Genomic DNA, 24,670 nt, shown 5'->3' on the forward strand with positions numbered 1-24,670 from the left:
CATTATCAAAATATTCTTTTTAATAATTCACAATTTTCTATATTAAAAATAAATTTGTTTCTTAAGATCGTTGCACATTTTTTACATCCTACAAAACAACAATTATTACAATATTTATTTTAACTTTGTTCACAAAGTTCGTTTATTATATGTTAATCGTACCTACAGTGTATCTAGATGAAAAAACGAATACAAACTAATTTAATGGTATTTGTGGCCGAGACGGGATTCGAACCTCTAATTCTGTGTATTTTTTTCGTCCCGCCTCCCTGGAATTGCCTTCGTTCCTATTGGCTAGTCAGCGCTCTACACCTATCCGCGACTGGCCTTCGCGTGACAGGCGGAGATACTGTCCAGTATACTAACGAGGAGCTGTGCATTTTGCTGTTTCTCCCCAAACCGACGCTACTGCACCGACATAACTGGACAATGCATGGCTTTTTCTGACGCTGACACAGCCCAAGCACCGTCAAATTCCGGATGGACCCATCATTAGCTAAAGTCGCATAACATTTGGAACACTACCCGTTGCAGGGGTCATTGTTTGGACTTTTTTTAATTGCGCTTTAAACAAAAAGGATTGTGTCAATGCCACTGAACAACATTAATTAGGAACACAGTGTGTCAATAAAGCAAAATGACAGTTAAAGGCATTTCGTCATTGAAATCGATGATGTCATCATTCAGCTGAGTTCAGTTTAAATAGTATCTGTGCAATAATTTGCAATCAAGTAAACGATATCGCTGTACATGAAGTGTCCCCAGCTATGCCTGCCAGAGGCGACAGAGGCAAGGAACCAAAACTCGATCAGTGAAAAAATGGAGAAAAAACCCGGTGAAAACCAGGCTCAGTCGGGGAGACAGTTCTCCTCTGGTCAGAAGAAACCAGCAAATCAGCTCCAGGCTGCAGAAAAGTCAGACTGTGCAGAAGAATCATCTGTTTCCTGTGGTCTTGTCCTGGTGGTCGTCTAAGACAAGGTCTTTACAGGGGATCTGTATCTGGGGCTCATCTAGTTGTCCCGGTCTCCGCTGTGTTTCAGGGCCATAGAAGTCCTTTCTAGGTGTTGATCCACCATCTTGTCTGGATACTGACTGGATCCGGGTGACTGAAGTGGCCCACTGATCTGGATACAGAATGGATCTGGTGGCTACGGTGACCTCGGAATAAGGGATTTCTTTAAAAGACTCTTTTATTCATATAATATTTTCTCCAACTTTTCAGATGGAGGCATGAGAAAGAGATTGCCTTGATTGGGCTTGTGGTTTTTGGTGGACCGAGGACAGAGCTACATCAAAATGCAATAGCAGAATCAATTTGGCAGTCCGCAAACACGCTGCAGGAGGGCGTGCCACTGTTCATCGTCTGTATTTGCACTCTCTGCGTTTGCGCTGTCAGCACTTAGTGTTTATTTAGCTGGCATGGGAAGGCAGCACTTTCTTGTACGTGACGGGATGCAAACTCTGGAAGGCTCTCTTTAGTGACGGGTCCAAACAAAGATCTCATCAGCTCCTCTAGCCCTATCGGCGACTCATGCACTTCGAGCCTTCTTAACGACGGCGCAAGTGGCTGACTGCGTTGGTGGTATAGTGGTGAGCATAGCAGCCTTCCAAGCAGCTGACCCGGGTTCGATTCCCGGCCAACGCATGTCCTTTGACTCGGGCTGATGTCGAAGCAGAACTCCTTCTGTGACCTGTGGCTCCTCCCAAAACTTTTGGATGGATCGTTCAGAAGCCGAAAAGAGCTAGCTCTCCCCGTCGGGGAATCGAACCCCGGTCTTCCGCGTGACAGGCGGAGATACTGTCCACTATACTAACGAGGAGCTGCGCATGCTGCCGTTTCTCCCCCAACTGACGCTACTGCACTGACATAACTGAACTTTTTCTGACGCTGACACAGCCCTAGCACCGTCAAATTCCGGATGGACCCATCATTAGCTAAAGTCGCATAACATTTGGAACACTACCCGTTGCAGGGGTCATTGTTTGGACTCTTTTTTTTTTTTTTTTTTTTTTTAATTGCGCTTTAAACAAAAAGGATTGTGTCAATGCAACTGAACAACATTAATTAGGAACACAGTGCGTCAATAAAGCAAAATGACAGTTAAATGCATTTCGTCATTGAAATCGGTGATGTCATCATTCAGCTAAGTTCAGTTTAAATATTATCTGTGCAATAATTTGCAATCAAGTCAACGATATCGCTGTACATGAAGTGTCCCCAGCTATGCCTGCCAGAGGCGACAGAGGCAAGGAACCAAAACTCGATCGGTGAAAAAATGGAGAAAAGAGGTCAGAGAGGTCCTTTCTAGGTGTTGATTAACCATCTTGTCTGGATACTGACTGGATTCGGGTGACTGAAGCGGCCCACTGATCTGGATACAGACTGGATCTGGTGGCTACGGTGACCTCGGAATAAGGGATTTCTTTAAAAGACTCTTTTATTCATATAAGATTTTCTCCAACTTTTCAGATGGAGGCATGAGAAAGAGATTGCCTTGATTGGGCTTGTGGTTATTGGTGGACCGAGGACAGAGCTACATCAAAATGCAATAGCAGAATCAATTTGGCCGTCCGCCAACACGCTGCAGGAGGGCGTGCCACTGGTCATCCTCTGTATTTGCACTCTCTGCGTTTGCGCTGTCAGCACTTAGTGTTTATTTAGCTGGCATGGGAAGGCAGCACTTTCTTGTACGTGACGGGAAGCAAACTCTGGAAGGCTCTCTTTAGTGACGGGTCCAAACAAAGATCTCATCAGCTCCTCTAGCCCTATCGGCGACTCGTGCACTTCGAGCCTTCTTAACGACGGCGCAAGTGGCTGACTGCGTTGGTGGTATAGTGGTGAGCATAGCTGCCTTCCAAGCAGTTGACCCGGGTTCGATTCCCGGCCAACGCATGTCCTTTGGCTCGGGCTGATGTCGAAGCAGAACTCCTTCTGTGACCTGTGGCTCCTCCCAAAACTTTTGGATGGATCGTTCAGAAGCCGAAAAGAGGTAGCTCTCCCCGTCGGGGAATCGAACCCCGGTCTTCCGCGTGACAGGCGGAGATACTGTCCACTATACTAACGAGGAGCTGTGCATGTTGCTGTTTCTCCCCCAACCGACGCTACTGCACCGACATAACTGAACAATGCATGGCTTTTTCTGACGCTGACACAGCCCTAGCACCGTCAAATTCCGGATGGACCCATCATTAGCTAAAGTGGCATTACATTTGGAACACTACCCGTTGCAGGGGTCATTGTTTGGACTCTTTTTTTTTTTTTTTTAAATAGTGCTTTAAACAAAAAGGATTGTGTCAATGCAACTGAACAACATTAATTAGGAACACAGTGCGTCAATAAAGCAAAATGACAGTTAAAGGCATTTCGTCATTGAAATCGATGATGTCATCATTCAGCTAAGTTCAGTTTAAATAGTATCTGTGCAATAATTTTCAATCAAGTCAACGATATCGCTGTACATGAAGTGTCCCCAGCTATGCCTGCCAGAGGCGACAGAGGCAAGGAACCAAAACTCGATCGGTGAAAAAATGGAGAAAAAACCCGGTGAGAAACCAGGCTCAGTCGGGGAGACAGTTCTCCTCTGGTCAGAAGAAACCAGCAAATCAGCTCCAGGCTGCAGAAAAGTCAGACTGTGCAGAAGAATCATCTGTTTCCTGTGGTCTTGTCCTGGTGGTCGTCTAAGACAAGGTCTTTACAGGGGATCTGTATCTGGGGCTCATCTAGTTGTCCCGGTCTCCGCTGTGTTTCAGGGCCATAGAGGTCCTTTCTAGGTGTTGATCCACCATCTTGTCTGGATACTGACTGGATCCGGGTGACTGAAGCGGCCCACTGATCTGGATACAGAATGGATCTGGTGGCTACGGTGACCTCGGAATAAGGGATTTCTTTAAAAGACTCTTTTATTCATATAAGATTTTCTCCAACTTTTCAGATGGAGGCATGAGAAAGAGATTGCCTTGATTGGGCTTGTGGTTATTGGTGGACCGAGGACAGAGCTACAACAAAATGCAATAGCAGAATCAATTTGGCCGTCCGCCAACACGCTGCAGGAGGGCGTGCCACTGGTCATCGTCTGTATTTGCACTCTCTGCGTTTGCGCTGTCAGCACTTAGTGTTTATTTAGCTGGCATGGGAAGGCAGCACTTTCTTGTACGTGACGGGAGGCAAACTCTGGAAGGCTCTCTTTAGTGACGGGTCCAAACAAAGATCTCATCAGCTCCTCTAGCCCTATCGGCGACTCGTGCACTTCGAGCCTTCTTAACGACGGCGCAAGTGGCTGACTGCTGACTGCGTTGGTGGTATAGTGGTGAGCATAGCTGCCTTCCAAGCAGTTGACCCGGGTTCGATTCCTGGCCAACGCATGTCTTTTGGCTCGGGCTGATGTCGAAGCAGAACTCCTTCTGTGACCTGTGGCTCCTCCCAAAACTTTTGGATGGATCGCTCAGAAGCCGAAAAGAGGTAGCCCTCCCCGTCGGGGAATCGAACCCCGGTCTTCCGCGTGACAGGCGGAGATACTGTCCACTATACTAACGAGGAGCTGTGCATGTTGCTGTTTCTCCCCCAACCGACGCTACTGCACCGACATAACTGAACAATGCATGGCTTTTTCTGACGCTGACACAGCCCTAGCACCGTCAAATTCCGGATGGACCCATCATTAGCTAAAGTGGCATTACATTTGGAACACTACCCGTTGCAGGGGTCATTGTTTGGACTCTTTTTTTTTTTTTTTTTTAAATAGTGCTTTAAACAAAAAGGATTGTGTCAATGCAACTGAACAACATTAATTAGGAACACAGTGCGTCAATAAAGCAAAATGACAGTTAAAGGCATTTCGTCATTGAAATCGATGATGTCATCATTCAGCTAAGTTCAGTTTAAATAGTATCTGTGCAATAATTTTCAATCAAGTCAACGATATCGCTGTACATGAAGTGTCCCCAGCTATGCCTGCCAGAGGCGACAGAGGCAAGGAACCAAAACTCGATCGGTGAAAAAATGGAGAAAAAACCCGGTGAGAAACCAGGCTCAGTCGGGGAGACAGTTCTCCTCTGGTCAGAAGAAACCAGCAAATCAGCTCCAGGCTGCAGAAAAGTCAGACTGTGCAGAAGAATCATCTGTTTCCTGTGGTCTTGTCCTGGTGGTCGTCTAAGACAAGGTCTTTACAGGGGATCTGTATCTGGGGCTCATCTAGTTGTCCCGGTCTCCGCTGTGTTTCAGGGCCATAGAGGTCCTTTCTAGGTGTTGATCCACCATCTTGTCTGGATACTGACTGGATCCGGGTGACTGAAGCGGCCCACTGATCTGGATACAGAATGGATCTGGTGGCTACGGTGACCTCGGAATAAGGGATTTCTTTAAAAGACTCTTTTATTCATATAAGATTTTCTCCAACTTTTCAGATGGAGGCATGAGAAAGAGATTGCCTTGATTGGGCTTGTGGTTATTGGTGGACCGAGGACAGAGCTACAACAAAATGCAATAGCAGAATCAATTTGGCCGTCCGCCAACACGCTGCAGGAGGGCGTGCCACTGGTCATCGTCTGTATTTGCACTCTCTGCGTTTGCGCTGTCAGCACTTAGTGTTTATTTAGCTGGCATGGGAAGGCAGCACTTTCTTGTACGTGACGGGAAGCAAACTCTGGAAGGCTCTCTTTAGTGACGGGTCCAAACAAAGATCTCATCAGCTCCTCTAGCCCTATCGGCGACTCGTGCACTTCGAGCCTTCTTAACGACGGCGCAAGTGGCTGACTGCGTTGGTGGTATAGTGGTGAGCATAGCTGCCTTCCAAGCAGTTGACCCGGGTTCGATTCCCGGCCAACGCATGTCCTTTGGCTCGGGCTGATGTCGAAGCAGAACTCCTTCTGTGACCTGTGGCTCCTCCCAAAACTTTTGGATGGATCGTTCAGAAGCCGAAAAGAGGTAGCTCTCCCCGTCGGGGAATCGAACCCCGGTCTTCCGCGTGACAGGCGGAGATACTGTCCACTATACTAACGAGGAGCTGTGCATGTTGCTGTTTCTCCCCCAACCGACGCTACTGCACCGACATAACTGAACAATGCATGGCTTTTTCTGACGCTGACACAGCCCTAGCACCGTCAAATTCCGGATGGACCCATCATTAGCTAAAGTGGCATTACATTTGGAACACTACCCGTTGCAGGGGTCATTGTTTGGACTCTTTTTTTTTTTTTTTTTTTAAATAGTGCTTTAAACAAAAAGGATTGTGTCAATGCAACTGAACAACATTAATTAGGAACACAGTGCGTCAATAAAGCAAAATGACAGTTAAAGGCATTTCGTCATTGAAATCGATGATGTCATCATTCAGCTAAGTTCAGTTTAAATAGTATCTGTGCAATAATTTTCAATCAAGTCAACGATATCGCTGTACATGAAGTGTCCCCAGCTATGCCTGCCAGAGGCGACAGAGGCAAGGAACCAAAACTCGATCGGTGAAAAAATGGAGAAAAAACCCGGTGAGAAACCAGGCTCAGTCGGGGAGACAGTTCTCCTCTGGTCAGAAGAAACCAGCAAATCAGCTCCAGGCTGCAGAAAAGTCAGACTGTGCAGAAGAATCATCTGTTTCCTGTGGTCTTGTCCTGGTGGTCGTCTAAGACAAGGTCTTTACAGGGGATCTGTATCTGGGGCTCATCTAGTTGTCCCGGTCTCCGCTGTGTTTCAGGGCCATAGAGGTCCTTTCTAGGTGTTGATCCACCATCTTGTCTGGATACTGACTGGATCCGGGTGACTGAAGCGGCCCACTGATCTGGATACAGAATGGATCTGGTGGCTACGGTGACCTCGGAATAAGGGATTTCTTTAAAAGACTCTTTTATTCATATAAGATTTTCTCCAACTTTTCAGATGGAGGCATGAGAAAGAGATTGCCTTGATTGGGCTTGTGGTTATTGGTGGACCGAGGACAGAGCTACAACAAAATGCAATAGCAGAATCAATTTGGCCGTCCGCCAACACGCTGCAGGAGGGCGTGCCACTGGTCATCGTCTGTATTTGCACTCTCTGCGTTTGCGCTGTCAGCACTTAGTGTTTATTTAGCTGGCATGGGAAGGCAGCACTTTCTTGTACGTGACGGGAGGCAAACTCTGGAAGGCTCTCTTTAGTGACGGGTCCAAACAAAGATCTCATCAGCTCCTCTAGCCCTATCGGCGACTCGTGCACTTCGAGCCTTCTTAACGACGGCGCAAGTGGCTGACTGCTGACTGCGTTGGTGGTATAGTGGTGAGCATAGCTGCCTTCCAAGCAGTTGACCCGGGTTCGATTCCTGGCCAACGCATGTCTTTTGGCTCGGGCTGATGTCGAAGCAGAACTCCTTCTGTGACCTGTGGCTCCTCCCAAAACTTTTGGATGGATCGCTCAGAAGCCGAAAAGAGGTAGCCCTCCCCGTCGGGGAATCGAACCCCGGTCTTCCGCGTGACAGGCGGAGATACTGTCCACTATACTAACGAGGAGCTGTGCATGTTGCTGTTTCTCCCCCAACCGACGCTACTGCACCGACATAACTGAACAATGCATGGCTTTTTCTGACGCTGACACAGCCCTAGCACCGTCAAATTCCGGATGGACCCATCATTAGCTAAAGTGGCATTACATTTGGAACACTACCCGTTGCAGGGGTCATTGTTTGGACTCTTTTTTTTTTTTTTTTTTAAATAGTGCTTTAAACAAAAAGGATTGTGTCAATGCAACTGAACAACATTAATTAGGAACACAGTGCGTCAATAAAGCAAAATGACAGTTAAAGGCATTTCGTCATTGAAATCGATGATGTCATCATTCAGCTAAGTTCAGTTTAAATAGTATCTGTGCAATAATTTTCAATCAAGTCAACGATATCGCTGTACATGAAGTGTCCCCAGCTATGCCTGCCAGAGGCGACAGAGGCAAGGAACCAAAACTCGATCGGTGAAAAAATGGAGAAAAAACCCGGTGAGAAACCAGGCTCAGTCGGGGAGACAGTTCTCCTCTGGTCAGAAGAAACCAGCAAATCAGCTCCAGGCTGCAGAAAAGTCAGACTGTGCAGAAGAATCATCTGTTTCCTGTGGTCTTGTCCTGGTGGTCGTCTAAGACAAGGTCTTTACAGGGGATCTGTATCTGGGGCTCATCTAGTTGTCCCGGTCTCCGCTGTGTTTCAGGGCCATAGAGGTCCTTTCTAGGTGTTGATCCACCATCTTGTCTGGATACTGACTGGATCCGGGTGACTGAAGCGGCCCACTGATCTGGATACAGAATGGATCTGGTGGCTACGGTGACCTCGGAATAAGGGATTTCTTTAAAAGACTCTTTTATTCATATAAGATTTTCTCCAACTTTTCAGATGGAGGCATGAGAAAGAGATTGCCTTGATTGGGCTTGTGGTTATTGGTGGACCGAGGACAGAGCTACAACAAAATGCAATAGCAGAATCAATTTGGCCGTCCGCCAACACGCTGCAGGAGGGCGTGCCACTGGTCATCGTCTGTATTTGCACTCTCTGCGTTTGCGCTGTCAGCACTTAGTGTTTATTTAGCTGGCATGGGAAGGCAGCACTTTCTTGTACGTGACGGGAAGCAAACTCTGGAAGGCTCTCTTTAGTGACGGGTCCAAACAAAGATCTCATCAGCTCCTCTAGCCCTATCGGCGACTCGTGCACTTCGAGCCTTCTTAACGACGGCGCAAGTGGCTGACTGCGTTGGTGGTATAGTGGTGAGCATAGCTGCCTTCCAAGCAGTTGACCCGGGTTCGATTCCCGGCCAACGCATGTCCTTTGGCTCGGGCTGATGTCGAAGCAGAACTCCTTCTGTGACCTGTGGCTCCTCCCAAAACTTTTGGATGGATCGTTCAGAAGCCGAAAAGAGGTAGCTCTCCCCGTCGGGGAATCGAACCCCGGTCTTCCGCGTGACAGGCGGAGATACTGTCCACTATACTAACGAGGAGCTGTGCATGTTGCTGTTTCTCCCCCAACCGACGCTACTGCACCGACATAACTGAACAATGCATGGCTTTTTCTGACGCTGACACAGCCCTAGCACCGTCAAATTCCGGATGGACCCATCATTAGCTAAAGTGGCATTACATTTGGAACACTACCCGTTGCAGGGGTCATTGTTTGGACTCTTTTTTTTTTTTTTTTTTTAAATAGTGCTTTAAACAAAAAGGATTGTGTCAATGCAACTGAACAACATTAATTAGGAACACAGTGCGTCAATAAAGCAAAATGACAGTTAAAGGCATTTCGTCATTGAAATCGATGATGTCATCATTCAGCTAAGTTCAGTTTAAATAGTATCTGTGCAATAATTTTCAATCAAGTCAACGATATCGCTGTACATGAAGTGTCCCCAGCTATGCCTGCCAGAGGCGACAGAGGCAAGGAACCAAAACTCGATCGGTGAAAAAATGGAGAAAAAACCCGGTGAGAAACCAGGCTCAGTCGGGGAGACAGTTCTCCTCTGGTCAGAAGAAACCAGCAAATCAGCTCCAGGCTGCAGAAAAGTCAGACTGTGCAGAAGAATCATCTGTTTCCTGTGGTCTTGTCCTGGTGGTCGTCTAAGACAAGGTCTTTACAGGGGATCTGTATCTGGGGCTCATCTAGTTGTCCCGGTCTCCGCTGTGTTTCAGGGCCATAGAGGTCCTTTCTAGGTGTTGATCCACCATCTTGTCTGGATACTGACTGGATCCGGGTGACTGAAGCGGCCCACTGATCTGGATACAGAATGGATCTGGTGGCTACGGTGACCTCGGAATAAGGGATTTCTTTAAAAGACTCTTTTATTCATATAAGATTTTCTCCAACTTTTCAGATGGAGGCATGAGAAAGAGATTGCCTTGATTGGGCTTGTGGTTATTGGTGGACCGAGGACAGAGCTACAACAAAATGCAATAGCAGAATCAATTTGGCCGTCCGCCAACACGCTGCAGGAGGGCGTGCCACTGGTCATCGTCTGTATTTGCACTCTCTGCGTTTGCGCTGTCAGCACTTAGTGTTTATTTAGCTGGCATGGGAAGGCAGCACTTTCTTGTACGTGACGGGAGGCAAACTCTGGAAGGCTCTCTTTAGTGACGGGTCCAAACAAAGATCTCATCAGCTCCTCTAGCCCTATCGGCGACTCGTGCACTTCGAGCCTTCTTAACGACGGCGCAAGTGGCTGACTGCTGACTGCGTTGGTGGTATAGTGGTGAGCATAGCTGCCTTCCAAGCAGTTGACCCGGGTTCGATTCCTGGCCAACGCATGTCTTTTGGCTCGGGCTGATGTCGAAGCAGAACTCCTTCTGTGACCTGTGGCTCCTCCCAAAACTTTTGGATGGATCGCTCAGAAGCCGAAAAGAGGTAGCCCTCCCCGTCGGGGAATCGAACCCCGGTCTTCCGCGTGACAGGCGGAGATACTGTCCACTATACTAACGAGGAGCTGTGCATGTTGCTGTTTCTCCCCCAACCGACGCTACTGCACCGACATAACTGAACAATGCATGGCTTTTTCTGACGCTGACACAGCCCTAGCACCGTCAAATTCCGGATGGACCCATCATTAGCTAAAGTGGCATTACATTTGGAACACTACCCGTTGCAGGGGTCATTGTTTGGACTCTTTTTTTTTTTTTTTTTTAAATAGTGCTTTAAACAAAAAGGATTGTGTCAATGCAACTGAACAACATTAATTAGGAACACAGTGCGTCAATAAAGCAAAATGACAGTTAAAGGCATTTCGTCATTGAAATCGATGATGTCATCATTCAGCTAAGTTCAGTTTAAATAGTATCTGTGCAATAATTTTCAATCAAGTCAACGATATCGCTGTACATGAAGTGTCCCCAGCTATGCCTGCCAGAGGCGACAGAGGCAAGGAACCAAAACTCGATCGGTGAAAAAATGGAGAAAAAACCCGGTGAGAAACCAGGCTCAGTCGGGGAGACAGTTCTCCTCTGGTCAGAAGAAACCAGCAAATCAGCTCCAGGCTGCAGAAAAGTCAGACTGTGCAGAAGAATCATCTGTTTCCTGTGGTCTTGTCCTGGTGGTCGTCTAAGACAAGGTCTTTACAGGGGATCTGTATCTGGGGCTCATCTAGTTGTCCCGGTCTCCGCTGTGTTTCAGGGCCATAGAGGTCCTTTCTAGGTGTTGATCCACCATCTTGTCTGGATACTGACTGGATCCGGGTGACTGAAGCGGCCCACTGATCTGGATACAGAATGGATCTGGTGGCTACGGTGACCTCGGAATAAGGGATTTCTTTAAAAGACTCTTTTATTCATATAAGATTTTCTCCAACTTTTCAGATGGAGGCATGAGAAAGAGATTGCCTTGATTGGGCTTGTGGTTATTGGTGGACCGAGGACAGAGCTACAACAAAATGCAATAGCAGAATCAATTTGGCCGTCCGCCAACACGCTGCAGGAGGGCGTGCCACTGGTCATCGTCTGTATTTGCACTCTCTGCGTTTGCGCTGTCAGCACTTAGTGTTTATTTAGCTGGCATGGGAAGGCAGCACTTTCTTGTACGTGACGGGAAGCAAACTCTGGAAGGCTCTCTTTAGTGACGGGTCCAAACAAAGATCTCATCAGCTCCTCTAGCCCTATCGGCGACTCGTGCACTTCGAGCCTTCTTAACGACGGCGCAAGTGGCTGACTGCGTTGGTGGTATAGTGGTGAGCATAGCTGCCTTCCAAGCAGTTGACCCGGGTTCGATTCCCGGCCAACGCATGTCCTTTGGCTCGGGCTGATGTCGAAGCAGAACTCCTTCTGTGACCTGTGGCTCCTCCCAAAACTTTTGGATGGATCGTTCAGAAGCCGAAAAGAGGTAGCTCTCCCCGTCGGGGAATCGAACCCCGGTCTTCCGCGTGACAGGCGGAGATACTGTCCACTATACTAACGAGGAGCTGTGCATGTTGCTGTTTCTCCCCCAACCGACGCTACTGCACCGACATAACTGAACAATGCATGGCTTTTTCTGACGCTGACACAGCCCTAGCACCGTCAAATTCCGGATGGACCCATCATTAGCTAAAGTGGCATTACATTTGGAACACTACCCGTTGCAGGGGTCATTGTTTGGACTCTTTTTTTTTTTTTTTTTTTAAATAGTGCTTTAAACAAAAAGGATTGTGTCAATGCAACTGAACAACATTAATTAGGAACACAGTGCGTCAATAAAGCAAAATGACAGTTAAAGGCATTTCGTCATTGAAATCGATGATGTCATCATTCAGCTAAGTTCAGTTTAAATAGTATCTGTGCAATAATTTTCAATCAAGTCAACGATATCGCTGTACATGAAGTGTCCCCAGCTATGCCTGCCAGAGGCGACAGAGGCAAGGAACCAAAACTCGATCGGTGAAAAAATGGAGAAAAAACCCGGTGAGAAACCAGGCTCAGTCGGGGAGACAGTTCTCCTCTGGTCAGAAGAAACCAGCAAATCAGCTCCAGGCTGCAGAAAAGTCAGACTGTGCAGAAGAATCATCTGTTTCCTGTGGTCTTGTCCTGGTGGTCGTCTAAGACAAGGTCTTTACAGGGGATCTGTATCTGGGGCTCATCTAGTTGTCCCGGTCTCCGCTGTGTTTCAGGGCCATAGAGGTCCTTTCTAGGTGTTGATCCACCATCTTGTCTGGATACTGACTGGATCCGGGTGACTGAAGCGGCCCACTGATCTGGATACAGAATGGATCTGGTGGCTACGGTGACCTCGGAATAAGGGATTTCTTTAAAAGACTCTTTTATTCATATAAGATTTTCTCCAACTTTTCAGATGGAGGCATGAGAAAGAGATTGCCTTGATTGGGCTTGTGGTTATTGGTGGACCGAGGACAGAGCTACAACAAAATGCAATAGCAGAATCAATTTGGCCGTCCGCCAACACGCTGCAGGAGGGCGTGCCACTGGTCATCGTCTGTATTTGCACTCTCTGCGTTTGCGCTGTCAGCACTTAGTGTTTATTTAGCTGGCATGGGAAGGCAGCACTTTCTTGTACGTGACGGGAGGCAAACTCTGGAAGGCTCTCTTTAGTGACGGGTCCAAACAAAGATCTCATCAGCTCCTCTAGCCCTATCGGCGACTCGTGCACTTCGAGCCTTCTTAACGACGGCGCAAGTGGCTGACTGCTGACTGCGTTGGTGGTATAGTGGTGAGCATAGCTGCCTTCCAAGCAGTTGACCCGGGTTCGATTCCTGGCCAACGCATGTCTTTTGGCTCGGGCTGATGTCGAAGCAGAACTCCTTCTGTGACCTGTGGCTCCTCCCAAAACTTTTGGATGGATCGCTCAGAAGCCGAAAAGAGGTAGCCCTCCCCGTCGGGGAATCGAACCCCGGTCTTCCGCGTGACAGGCGGAGATACTGTCCACTATACTAACGAGGAGCTGTGCATGTTGCTGTTTCTCCCCCAACCGACGCTACTGCACCGACATAACTGAACAATGCATGGCTTTTTCTGACGCTGACACAGCCCTAGCACCGTCAAATTCCGGATGGACCCATCATTAGCTAAAGTGGCATTACATTTGGAACACTACCCGTTGCAGGGGTCATTGTTTGGACTCTTTTTTTTTTTTTTTTTTAAATAGTGCTTTAAACAAAAAGGATTGTGTCAATGCAACTGAACAACATTAATTAGGAACACAGTGCGTCAATAAAGCAAAATGACAGTTAAAGGCATTTCGTCATTGAAATCGATGATGTCATCATTCAGCTAAGTTCAGTTTAAATAGTATCTGTGCAATAATTTTCAATCAAGTCAACGATATCGCTGTACATGAAGTGTCCCCAGCTATGCCTGCCAGAGGCGACAGAGGCAAGGAACCAAAACTCGATCGGTGAAAAAATGGAGAAAAAACCCGGTGAGAAACCAGGCTCAGTCGGGGAGACAGTTCTCCTCTGGTCAGAAGAAACCAGCAAATCAGCTCCAGGCTGCAGAAAAGTCAGACTGTGCAGAAGAATCATCTGTTTCCTGTGGTCTTGTCCTGGTGGTCGTCTAAGACAAGGTCTTTACAGGGGATCTGTATCTGGGGCTCATCTAGTTGTCCCGGTCTCCGCTGTGTTTCAGGGCCATAGAGGTCCTTTCTAGGTGTTGATCCACCATCTTGTCTGGATACTGACTGGATCCGGGTGACTGAAGCGGCCCACTGATCTGGATACAGAATGGATCTGGTGGCTACGGTGACCTCGGAATAAGGGATTTCTTTAAAAGACTCTTTTATTCATATAAGATTTTCTCCAACTTTTCAGATGGAGGCATGAGAAAGAGATTGCCTTGATTGGGCTTGTGGTTATTGGTGGACCGAGGACAGAGCTACAACAAAATGCAATAGCAGAATCAATTTGGCCGTCCGCCAACACGCTGCAGGAGGGCGTGCCACTGGTCATCGTCTGTATTTGCACTCTCTGCGTTTGCGCTGTCAGCACTTAGTGTTTATTTAGCTGGCATGGGAAGGCAGCACTTTCTTGTACGTGACGGGAAGCAAACTCTGGAAGGCTCTCTTTAGTGACGGGTCCAAACAAAGATCTCATCAGCTCCTCTAGCCCTATCGGCGACTCGTGCACTTCGAGCCTTCTTAACGACGGCGCAAGTGGCTGACTGCGTTGGTGGTATAGTGGTGAGCATAGCTGCCTTCCAAGCAGTTGACCCGGGTTCGATTCCCGGCCAACGCATGTCCTTTGGCTCGGGCTGATGTCGAAGCAGAACTCCTTCTGTGACCTGTGGCTCCTCCCAAAACTTTTGGATGGATCGTTCAGAAGCCGAAAAGAGGTAGCTCTCCCCGTCGGGGAATCGAACCCCGGTCTTCCGCGTGACAGGCGGAGATACTGTCCACTATACTAACGAGGAGCTGTGCATGTTGCTGTTTCTCCCCCAACCGACGCTACTGCACCGACATAACTGAACAATGCATGGCTTTTTCTGACGCTGACACAGCCCTAGCACCGTCAAATTCCGGATGGACCCATCATTAGCTAAAGTGGCATTACATTTGGAACACTACCCGTTGCAGGGGTCATTGTTTGGACTCTTTTTTTTTTTTTTTTTTTAAATAGTGCTTTAAACAAAAAGGATTGTGTCAATGCAACTGAACAACATTAATTAGGAACACAGTGCGTCAATAAAGCAAAATGACAGTTAAAGGCATTTCGTCATTGAAATCGATGATGTCATCATTCAGCTAAGTTCAGTTTAAATAGTATCTGTGCAATAATTTTCAATCAAGTCAACGATATCGCTGTACATGAAGTGTCCCCAGCTATGCCTGCCAGAGGCGACAGAGGCAAGGAACCAAAACTCGATCGGTGAAAAAATGGAGAAAAAACCCGGTGAGAAACCAGGCTCAGTCGGGGAGACAGTTCTCCTCTGGTCAGAAGAAACCAGCAAATCAGCTCCAGGCTGCAGAAAAGTCAGACTGTGCAGAAGAATCATCTGTTTCCTGTGGTCTTGTCCTGGTGGTCGTCTAAGACAAGGTCTTTACAGGGGATCTGTATCTGGGGCTCATCTAGTTGTCCCGGTCTCCGCTGTGTTTCAGGGCCATAGAGGTCCTTTCTAGGTGTTGATCCACCATCTTGTCTGGATACTGACTGGATCCGGGTGACTGAAGCGGCCCACTGATCTGGATACAGAATGGATCTGGTGGCTACGGTGACCTCGGAATAAGGGATTTCTTTAAAAGACTCTTTTATTCATATAAGATTTTCTCCAACTTTTCAGATGGAGGCATGAGAAAGAGATTGCCTTGATTGGGCTTGTGGTTATTGGTGGACCGAGGACAGAGCTACAACAAAATGCAATAGCAGAATCAATTTGGCCGTCCGCCAACACGCTGCAGGAGGGCGTGCCACTGGTCATCGTCTGTATTTGCACTCTCTGCGTTTGCGCTGTCAGCACTTAGTGTTTATTTAGCTGGCATGGGAAGGCAGCACTTTCTTGTACGTGACGGGAGGCAAACTCTGGAAGGCTCTCTTTAGTGACGGGTCCAAACAAAGATCTCATCAGCTCCTCTAGCCCTATCGGCGACTCGTGCACTTCGAGCCTTCTTAACGACGGCGCAAGTGGCTGACTGCTGACTGCGTTGGTGGTATAGTGGTGAGCATAGCTGCCTTCCAAGCAGTTGACCCGGGTTCGATTCCTGGCCAACGCATGTCTTTTGGCTCGGGCTGATGTCGAAGCAGAACTCCTTCTGTGACCTGTGGCTCCTCCCAAAACTTTTGGATGGATCGCTCAGAAGCCGAAAAGAGGTAGCCCTCCCCGTCGGGGAATCGAACCCCGGTCTTCCGCGTGACAGGCGGAGATACTGTCCACTATACTAACGAGGAGCTGTGCATGTTGCTGTTTCTCCCCCAACCGACGCTACTGCACCGACATAACTGAACAATGCATGGCTTTTTCTGACGCTGACACAGCCCTAGCACCGTCAAATTCCGGATGGACCCATCATTAGCTAAAGTGGCATTACATTTGGAACACTACCCGTTGCAGGGGTCATTGTTTGGACTCTTTTTTTTTTTTTTTTTTAAATAGTGCTTTAAACAAAAAGGATTGTGTCAATGCAACTGAACAACATTAATTAGGAACACAGTGCGTCAATAAAGCAAAATGACAGTTAAAGGCATTTCGTCATTGAAATCGATGATGTCATCATTCAGCTAAGTTCAGTTTAAATAGTATCTGTGCAATAATTTTCAATCAAGTCAACGATATCGCTGTACATGAAGTGTCCCCAGCTATGCCTGCCAGAGGCGACAGAGGCAAGGAACCAAAACTCGATCGGTGAAAAAATGGAGAAAAAACCCGGTGAGAAACCAGGCTCAGTCGGGGAGACAGTTCTCCTCTGGTCAGAAGAAACCAGCAAATCAGCTCCAGGCTGCAGAAAAGTCAGACTGTGCAGAAGAATCATCTGTTTCCTGTGGTCTTGTCCTGGTGGTCGTCTAAGACAAGGTCTTTACAGGGGATCTGTATCTGGGGCTCATCTAGTTGTCCCGGTCTCCGCTGTGTTTCAGGGCCATAGAGGTCCTTTCTAGGTGTTGATCCACCATCTTGTCTGGATACTGACTGGATCCGGGTGACTGAAGCGGCCCACTGATCTGGATACAGAATGGATCTGGTGGCTACGGTGACCTCGGAATAAGGGATTTCTTTAAAAGACTCTTTTATTCATATAAGATTTTCTCCAACTTTTCAGATGGAGGCATGAGAAAGAGATTGCCTTGATTGGGCTTGTGGTTATTGGTGGACCGAGGACAGAGCTACAACAAAATGCAATAGCAGAATCAATTTGGCCGTCCGCCAACACGCTGCAGGAGGGCGTGCCACTGGTCATCGTCTGTATTTGCACTCTCTGCGTTTGCGCTGTCAGCACTTAGTGTTTATTTAGCTGGCATGGGAAGGCAGCACTTTCTTGTACGTGACGGGAAGCAAACTCTGGAAGGCTCTCTTTAGTGACGGGTCCAAACAAAGATCTCATCAGCTCCTCTAGCCCTATCGGCGACTCGTGCACTTCGAGCCTTCTTAACGACGGCGCAAGTGGCTGACTGCGTTGGTGGTATAGTGGTGAGCATAGCTGCCTTCCAAGCAGTTGACCCGGGTTCGATTCCCGGCCAACGCATGTCCTTTGGCTCGGGCTGATGTCGAAGCAGAACTCCTTCTGTGACCTGTGGCTCCTCCCAAAACTTTTGGATGGATCGTTCAGAAGCCGAAAAGAGGTAGCTCTCCCCGTCGGGGAATCGAACCCCGGTCTTCCGCGTGACAGGCGGAGATACTGTCCACTATACTAACGAGGAGCTGTGCATGTTGCTGTTTCTCCCCCAACCGACGCTACTGCACCGACATAACTGAACAATGCATGGCTTTTTCTGACGCTGACACAGCCCTAGCACCGTCAAATTCCGGATGGACCCATCATTAGCTAAAGTGGCATTACATTTGGAACACTACCCGTTGCAGGGGTCATTGTTTGGACTCTTTTTTTTTTTTTTTTTTTAAATAGTGCTTTAAACAAAAAGGATTGTGTCAATGCAACTGAACAACATTAATTAGGAACACAGTGCGTCAATAAAGCAAAATGACAGTTAAAGGCATTTCGTCATTGAAATCGATGATGTCATCATTCAGCTAAGTTCAGTTTAAATAGTATCTGTGCAATAATTTTCAATCAAGTCAACGATATCGCTGTACATGAAGTGTCCCCAGCTATGCCTGCCAGAGGCGACAGAGGCAAGGAACCAAAACTCGATCGGTGAAAAAATGGAGAAAAAACCCGGTGAGAAACCAGGCTCAGTCGGGGAGACAGTTCTCCTCTGGTCAGAAGAAACCAGCAAATCAGCTCCAGGCTGCAGAAAAGTCAGACTGTGCAGAAGAATCATCTGTTTCCTGTGGTCTTGTCCTGGTGGTCGTCTAAGACAAGGTCTTTACAGGGGATCTGTATCTGGGGCTCATCTAGTTGTCCCGGTCTCCGCTGTGTTTCAGGGCCATAGAGGTCCTTTCTAGGTGTTGATCCACCATCTTGTCTGGATACTGACTGGATCCGGGTGACTGAAGCGGCCCACTGATCTGGATACAGAATGGATCTGGTGGCTACGGTGACCTCGGAATAAGGGATTTCTTTAAAAGACTCTTTTATTCATATAAGATTTTCTCCAACTTTTCAGATGGAGGCATGAGAAAGAGATTGCCTTGATTGGGCTTGTGGTTATTGGTGGACCGAGGACAGAGCTACAACAAAATGCAATAGCAGAATCAATTTGGCTGTCCGCCAACACGCTGCAGGAGGGCGTGCCACTGGTCATCGTCTGTATTTGCACTCTCTGCGTTTGCGCTGTCAGCACTTAGTGTTTATTTAGCTGGCATGGGAAGGCAGCACTTTCTTGTACGTGACGGGAGGCAAACTCTGGAAGGCTCTCTTTAGTGACGGGTCCAAACAAAGATCTCATCAGCTCCTCTAGCCCTATCGGCGACTCGTGCACTTCGAGCCTTCTTAACGACGGCGCAAGTGGCTGACTGCTGACTGCGTTGGTGGTATAGTGGTGAGCATAGCTGCCTTCCAAGCAGTTGACCCGGGTTCGATTCCCGGCCAACGCATGTCCTTTGGCTCGGGCTGATGTCGAAGCAGAACTCCTTCTGTGACCTGTGGCTCCTCCTAAAACTTTTGGATGGATCGTTCAGAAGCCGAAAAGAGCTAGCTCTCCCCGTCGGGGAATCGAACCCCGGTCTTCCACGTGACAGGCGGAGATACTGTCCACTATACTAACGAGGAGCTGCGCATGTTGCTGTTTCTCCCCCAACCGACGCTACTGCACCGACATAACTGAACAATGCATGGCTTTTTCTGACGCTGACACAGCCCTAGCACCGTCAAATTCCGGATGGACCCATCATTAGCTTAAGTGGCATTACATTTGGAACACTACCCGTTGCAGGGGTCATTGTTTGGACTCTTTTTTTTTTTTTTTTTTTAAATAGTGCTTTAAACAAAAAGGATTGTGTCAATGCAACTGAACAACATTAATTAGGAACACAGTGCGTCAATAAAGCAAAATGACAGTTAAAGGCATTTCGTCATTGAAATCGATGATGTCATCATTCAGCTAAGTTCAGTTTAAATAGTATCTGTGCAATAATTTGCAATCAAGTCAACGATATCACTGTACATGAAGTGTCCCCAGCTATGCCTGCCAGAGGCGACAGAGGCAAGGAACCCAAACTCGATCGGTGAAAAAATGGAGAAAAAACCCGGTGAGAAACCAGGCTCAGTCGGGGAGACAGTTCTCCTCTGGTCAGAAGAAACCAGCAAATCAGCTCCAGGCTGCAGAAAAGTCAGACTGTGCAGAAGAATCATCTGTTTCCTGTGGTCTTGTCCTGGTGGTCGTCTAAGACAAGTTCTTTACAGGGGATCTGTATCTGGGGCTCATCTAGTTGTCCCGGTCTCCGCTTTGTTTCAGAGCCATAGAGGTCCTTTCTAGGTGTTGATCCACCATCTTGTCTGGATACTGACTGGATCCGGGTGACTGAAGCGGCCCACTGATCTGGATACAGAATGGATCTGGTGGCTACGGTGACCTCGGAATAAGGGATTTCTTTAAAAGACTCTTTTATTCATATAAGATTTTCTCCAACTTTTCAGATGGAGGCATGAGAAAGAGATTGCCTTGATTGGGCTTGTGGTTATTGGTGGACCGAGGAAAGAGCTACAACAAAATGCAATAGCAGAATCAATTTGGCCGTCCGCCAACACGCTGCAGGAGGGCGTGCCACTGGTCATCGTCTGTATTTGCACTCTCTGCGTTTGCGCTGTCAGCACTTAGTGTTTATTTAGCTGGCATGGGAAGGCAGCACTTTCTTGTACGTGACGGGAAGCAAACTCTGGAAGGCTCTCTTTAGTGACGGGTCCAAACAAAGATCTCATCAGCTCCTCTAGCCCTATCGGCGACTCGTGCACTTCGAGCCTTCTTAACGATGGCGCAAGTGGCTGACTGCTGACTGCGTTGGTGGTATAGTGGTGAGCATAGCTGCCTTCCAAGCAGTTGACCTGGGTTCGATTCCCGGCCAACGCATGTCCTTTGGCTCGGGCTGATGTCGAAGCAGAACTCCTTCTGTGACCTGTGGCTCCTCCCAAAATTTTTGGATGGATCGTTCAGAAGCCGAAAAGAGGTAGCTCTCCCCGTCGGGGAATCGAACCCCGGTCTTCCACGTGACAGGCGGAGATACTGTCCACTATACTAACGAGGAGCTGTGCATGTTGCTGTTTCTCCCCCAACCGACGCTACTGCACCGACATAACTGAACAACGCATGGCTTTTTCTGACGCTGACACAGCCCTAGCACCGTCAAATTCCGGATGGACCCATCATTAGCTAAAGTGGCATTACATTTGGAACACTACCCGTTTCAGGGGTCATTGTTTGGACTCTTTTTTTTTTTTTTTTTTTTTTTTTAAATAGTGCTTTAAACAAAAAGGATTGTGTCAATGCAACTGAACAACATTAATTAGGAACACAGTGCGTCAATAAAGCAAAATGACAGTTAAAGGCATTTCGTCATTGAAATCGATGATGTCATCATTCAGCTAAGTTCAGTTTAAATAGTATCTGTGCAATAATTTGCAATCAAGTCAACGATATCGCTGTACATGAAGTGTCCCCAGCTATGCCTGCCAGAGGCGACAGAGGCAAGGAACCCAAACTCGATCAGTGAAAAAATGGAGAAAAAACCCGATGAGAAACCAGGCTCAGTCGGGGAGACAGTTCTCCTCTGGTCAGAAGAAACCAGCAAATCAGCTCCAGGCTGCAGAAAAGTCAGACTGTGCAGAAGAATCATCTGTTTCCTGTGGTCTTGTCCTGGTGGTCGTCTAAGACAAGTTATTTACAGGGGATCTGTATCTGGGGCTCATCTAGTTGTCCCGGTCTCCGCTTTGTTTCAGGGCCATAGAGGTCCTTTCTAGGTGTTGATCCACCATCTTGTCTGGATACTGACTGGATCCGGGTGACTGAAGCGGCCCACTGATCTGGATACAGAATGGATCTGGTGGCTACGGTGACCTCGGAATAAGGGATTTCTTTAAAAGACTCTTTTATTCATATAAGATTTTCTCCAACTTTTCAGATGGAGGCATTAGAAAGAGATTGCCTTGATTGGGCTTGTGGTTATTGGTGGACCGAGGACAGAGCTACATCAAAATGCAATAGCAGAATCAATTTGGCCGTCCGCCAACACGCTGCAGGAGGGCGTGCCACTGGTCATCCTCTGTATTTGCACTCTCTGCGTTTGCGCTGTCAGCACTTAGTGTTTATTTAGCTGGCATGGGAAGGCAGCACTTTCTTGTACGTGACGGGATGCAAACTCTGGAAGGCTCTCTTTAGTGACGGGTCCAAACAAAGATCTCATCAGCTCCTCTAGCCCTATCGGCGACTCGTGCACTTCGAGCCTTCTTAACGACGGCGAAAGTTGCTGACTGCGTTGGTGGTATAGTGGTGAGCATAGCTGCCTTCCAAGCAGTTGACCCGGGTTCGATTCCCGGCCAACGCATGTCCTTTGGCTCGGGCTGATGTCGAAGCAGAACTCCTTCTGTGACCTGTGGCTCCTCCTAAAACTTTTGGATGGATCGTTCAGAAGCCGAAAAGAGCTAGCTCTCCCCGTCGGGGAATCGAACCCCGGTCTTCCACGTGACAGGCGGAGATACTGTCCACTATACTAACGAGGAGCTGCGCATGTTGCTGTTTCTCCCCCAACCGACGCTACTGCACCGACATAACTGAACAATGCATGGCTTTTTCTGACGCTGACACAGCCCTAGCACCGTCAAATTCCGGATGGACCCATCATTAGCTTAAGTGGCATTACATTTGGAACACTACCCGTTGCAGGGGTCATTGTTTGGACTCTTTTTTTTTTTTTTTTTTTAAATAGTGCTTTAAACAAAAAGGATTGTGTCAATGCAACTGAACAACATTAATTAGGAACACAGTGCGTCAATAAAGCAAAATGACAGTTAAAGGCATTTCGTCATTGAAATCGATGATGTCATCATTCAGCTAAGTTCAGTTTAAATAGTATCTGTGCAATAATTTGCAATCAAGTCAACGATATCACTGTACATGAAGTGTCCCCAGCTATGCCTGCCAGAGGCGACAGAGGCAAGGAACCCAAACTCGATCGGTGAAAAAATGGAGAAAAAACCCGGTGAGAAACCAGGCTCAGTCGGGGAGACAGTTCTCCTCTGGTCAGAAGAAACCAGCAAATCAGCTCCAGGCTGCAGAAAAGTCAGACTGTGCAGAAGAATCATCTGTTTCCTGTGGTCTTGTCCTGGTGGTCGTCTAAGACAAGTTCTTTACAGGGGATCTGTATCTGGGGCTCATCTAGTTGTCCCGGTCTCCGCTTTGTTTCAGAGCCATAGAGGTCCTTTCTAGGTGTTGATCCACCATCTTGTCTGGATACTGACTGGATCCGGGTGACTGAAGCGGCCCACTGATCTGGATACAGAATGGATCTGGTGGCTACGGTGACCTCGGAATAAGGGATTTCTTTAAAAGACTCTTTTATTCATATAAGATTTTCTCCAACTTTTCAGATGGAGGCATGAGAAAGAGATTGCCTTGATTGGGCTTGTGGTTATTGGTGGACCGAGGAAAGAGCTACAACAAAATGCAATAGCAGAATCAATTTGGCCGTCCGCCAACACGCTGCAGGAGGGCGTGCCACTGGTCATCGTCTGTATTTGCACTCTCTGCGTTTGCGCTGTCAGCACTTAGTGTTTATTTAGCTGGCATGGGAAGGCAGCACTTTCTTGTACGTGACGGGAAGCAAACTCTGGAAGGCTCTCTTTAGTGACGGGTCCAAACAAAGATCTCATCAGCTCCTCTAGCCCTATCGGCGACTCGTGCACTTCGAGCCTTCTTAACGATGGCGCAAGTGGCTGACTGCGTTGGTGGTATAGTGGTGAGCATAGCTGCCTTCCAAGCAGTTGACCCGGGTTCGATTCCCGGCCAACGCATGTCCTTTGGCTCGGGCTGATGTCGAAGCAGAACTCCTTCTGTGACCTGTGGCTCCTCCCAAAACTTTTGGATGGATCGTTCAGAAGCCGAAAAGAGGTAGCTCTCCCCGTCGGGGAATCGAACCCCGGTCTTCCACGTGACAGGCGGAGATACTGTCCACTATACTAACGAGGAGCTGTGCATGTTGCTGTTTCTCCCCCAACCGACGCTACTGCACCGACATAACTGAACAACGCATGGCTTTTTCTGACGCTGACACAGCCCTAGCACCGTCAAATTCCGGATGGACCCATCATTAGCTAAAGTGGCATTACATTTGGAACACTACCCGTTGCAGGGGTCATTGTTTGGACTCTTTTTTTTTTTTTTTTTTTTTTTTTAAATAGTGCTTTAAACAAAAAGGATTGTGTCAATGCAACTGAACAACATTAATTAGGAACACAGTGCGTCAATAAAGCAAAATGACAGTTAAAGGCATTTCGTCATTGAAATCGATGATGTCATCATTCAGCTAAGTTCAGTTTAAATAGTATCTGTGCAATAATTTGCAATCAAGTCAACGATATCGCTGTACATGAAGTGTCCCCAGCTATGCCTGCCAGAGGCGACAGAGGCAAGGAACCCAAACTCGATCAGTGAAAAAATGGAGAAAAAACCCGATGAGAAACCAGGCTCAGTCGGGGAGACAGTTCTCCTCTGGTCAGAAGAAACCAGCGAATCAGCTCCAGGCTGCAGAAAAGTCAGACTGTGCAGAAGAATCATCTGTTTCCTGTGGTCTTGTCCTGGTGGTCGTCTAAGACAAGTTCTTTACAGGGGATCTGTATCTGGGGCTCATCTAGTTGTCCCGGTCTCCGCTTTGTTTCAGGGCCATAGAGGTCCTTTCTAGGTGTTGATCCACCATCTTGTCTGGATACTGACTGGATCCGGGTGACTGAAGCGGCCCACTGATCTGGATACAGAATGGATCTGGTGGCTACGGTGACCTCGGAATAAGGGATTTCTTTAAAAGACTCTTTTATTCATATAAGATTTTCTCCAACTTTTCAGATGGAGGCATTAGAAAGAGATTGCCTTGATTGGGCTTGTGGTTATTGGTGGACCGAGGACAGAGCTACATCAAAATGCAATAGCAGAATCAATTTGGCCGTCCGCCAACACGCTGCAGGAGGGCGTGCCACTGGTCATCCTCTGTATTTGCACTCTCTGCGTTTGCGCTGTC

At 47.7% G+C, this 24,670-nt stretch overlaps 22 non-coding genes across 22 annotated transcripts; 10 read left to right on the forward strand and 12 right to left on the reverse strand.

The window, feature by feature from the left end:
* Positions 1–1,748: 1,748 nt before the first annotated feature.
* trnad-guc (transfer RNA aspartic acid (anticodon GUC)) lies at positions 1,749–1,820 on the reverse strand. Its single transcript has one exon. It is a non-coding gene; the product is annotated as a tRNA-Asp (tRNA).
* A 1,001-nt stretch (positions 1,821–2,821) lies between these two features.
* Positions 2,822–2,893, forward strand: trnag-ucc (transfer RNA glycine (anticodon UCC)). Its single transcript has one exon. It is a non-coding gene; the product is annotated as a tRNA-Gly (tRNA).
* A 103-nt stretch (positions 2,894–2,996) lies between these two features.
* On the reverse strand, positions 2,997–3,068 carry trnad-guc (transfer RNA aspartic acid (anticodon GUC)). The gene has a single exon. It is a non-coding gene; the product is annotated as a tRNA-Asp (tRNA).
* Positions 3,069–4,465: 1,397 nt separating this feature from the next.
* Positions 4,466–4,537, reverse strand: trnad-guc (transfer RNA aspartic acid (anticodon GUC)). Its single transcript has one exon. It is a non-coding gene; the product is annotated as a tRNA-Asp (tRNA).
* A 1,217-nt stretch (positions 4,538–5,754) lies between these two features.
* trnag-ucc (transfer RNA glycine (anticodon UCC)) lies at positions 5,755–5,826 on the forward strand. Its single transcript has one exon. It is a non-coding gene; the product is annotated as a tRNA-Gly (tRNA).
* Positions 5,827–5,929: 103 nt separating this feature from the next.
* On the reverse strand, positions 5,930–6,001 carry trnad-guc (transfer RNA aspartic acid (anticodon GUC)). Its single transcript has one exon. It is a non-coding gene; the product is annotated as a tRNA-Asp (tRNA).
* Positions 6,002–7,401: 1,400 nt separating this feature from the next.
* trnad-guc (transfer RNA aspartic acid (anticodon GUC)) lies at positions 7,402–7,473 on the reverse strand. Its single transcript has one exon. It is a non-coding gene; the product is annotated as a tRNA-Asp (tRNA).
* A 1,217-nt stretch (positions 7,474–8,690) lies between these two features.
* On the forward strand, positions 8,691–8,762 carry trnag-ucc (transfer RNA glycine (anticodon UCC)). Its single transcript has one exon. It is a non-coding gene; the product is annotated as a tRNA-Gly (tRNA).
* Positions 8,763–8,865: 103 nt separating this feature from the next.
* trnad-guc (transfer RNA aspartic acid (anticodon GUC)) lies at positions 8,866–8,937 on the reverse strand. The gene has a single exon. It is a non-coding gene; the product is annotated as a tRNA-Asp (tRNA).
* Positions 8,938–10,337: 1,400 nt separating this feature from the next.
* On the reverse strand, positions 10,338–10,409 carry trnad-guc (transfer RNA aspartic acid (anticodon GUC)). Its single transcript has one exon. It is a non-coding gene; the product is annotated as a tRNA-Asp (tRNA).
* A 1,217-nt stretch (positions 10,410–11,626) lies between these two features.
* On the forward strand, positions 11,627–11,698 carry trnag-ucc (transfer RNA glycine (anticodon UCC)). The gene has a single exon. It is a non-coding gene; the product is annotated as a tRNA-Gly (tRNA).
* Positions 11,699–11,801: 103 nt separating this feature from the next.
* trnad-guc (transfer RNA aspartic acid (anticodon GUC)) lies at positions 11,802–11,873 on the reverse strand. Its single transcript has one exon. It is a non-coding gene; the product is annotated as a tRNA-Asp (tRNA).
* A 1,400-nt stretch (positions 11,874–13,273) lies between these two features.
* On the reverse strand, positions 13,274–13,345 carry trnad-guc (transfer RNA aspartic acid (anticodon GUC)). The gene has a single exon. It is a non-coding gene; the product is annotated as a tRNA-Asp (tRNA).
* A 1,217-nt stretch (positions 13,346–14,562) lies between these two features.
* trnag-ucc (transfer RNA glycine (anticodon UCC)) lies at positions 14,563–14,634 on the forward strand. The gene has a single exon. It is a non-coding gene; the product is annotated as a tRNA-Gly (tRNA).
* Positions 14,635–14,737: 103 nt separating this feature from the next.
* On the reverse strand, positions 14,738–14,809 carry trnad-guc (transfer RNA aspartic acid (anticodon GUC)). The gene has a single exon. It is a non-coding gene; the product is annotated as a tRNA-Asp (tRNA).
* Positions 14,810–16,209: 1,400 nt separating this feature from the next.
* trnad-guc (transfer RNA aspartic acid (anticodon GUC)) lies at positions 16,210–16,281 on the reverse strand. Its single transcript has one exon. It is a non-coding gene; the product is annotated as a tRNA-Asp (tRNA).
* Positions 16,282–17,498: 1,217 nt separating this feature from the next.
* trnag-ucc (transfer RNA glycine (anticodon UCC)) lies at positions 17,499–17,570 on the forward strand. Its single transcript has one exon. It is a non-coding gene; the product is annotated as a tRNA-Gly (tRNA).
* A 103-nt stretch (positions 17,571–17,673) lies between these two features.
* On the reverse strand, positions 17,674–17,745 carry trnad-guc (transfer RNA aspartic acid (anticodon GUC)). The gene has a single exon. It is a non-coding gene; the product is annotated as a tRNA-Asp (tRNA).
* A 1,225-nt stretch (positions 17,746–18,970) lies between these two features.
* trnag-ucc (transfer RNA glycine (anticodon UCC)) lies at positions 18,971–19,042 on the forward strand. The gene has a single exon. It is a non-coding gene; the product is annotated as a tRNA-Gly (tRNA).
* A 1,400-nt stretch (positions 19,043–20,442) lies between these two features.
* On the forward strand, positions 20,443–20,514 carry trnag-ucc (transfer RNA glycine (anticodon UCC)). Its single transcript has one exon. It is a non-coding gene; the product is annotated as a tRNA-Gly (tRNA).
* A 1,399-nt stretch (positions 20,515–21,913) lies between these two features.
* trnag-ucc (transfer RNA glycine (anticodon UCC)) lies at positions 21,914–21,985 on the forward strand. The gene has a single exon. It is a non-coding gene; the product is annotated as a tRNA-Gly (tRNA).
* A 1,393-nt stretch (positions 21,986–23,378) lies between these two features.
* trnag-ucc (transfer RNA glycine (anticodon UCC)) lies at positions 23,379–23,450 on the forward strand. Its single transcript has one exon. It is a non-coding gene; the product is annotated as a tRNA-Gly (tRNA).
* Positions 23,451–24,670: the final 1,220 nt, after the last annotated feature.

Source organism: Carassius carassius, chromosome 8 (assembly GCF_963082965.1).
Source record: "Carassius carassius chromosome 8, fCarCar2.1, whole genome shotgun sequence".
NCBI classification, from domain to species: domain Eukaryota; kingdom Metazoa; phylum Chordata; class Actinopteri; order Cypriniformes; family Cyprinidae; genus Carassius; species Carassius carassius.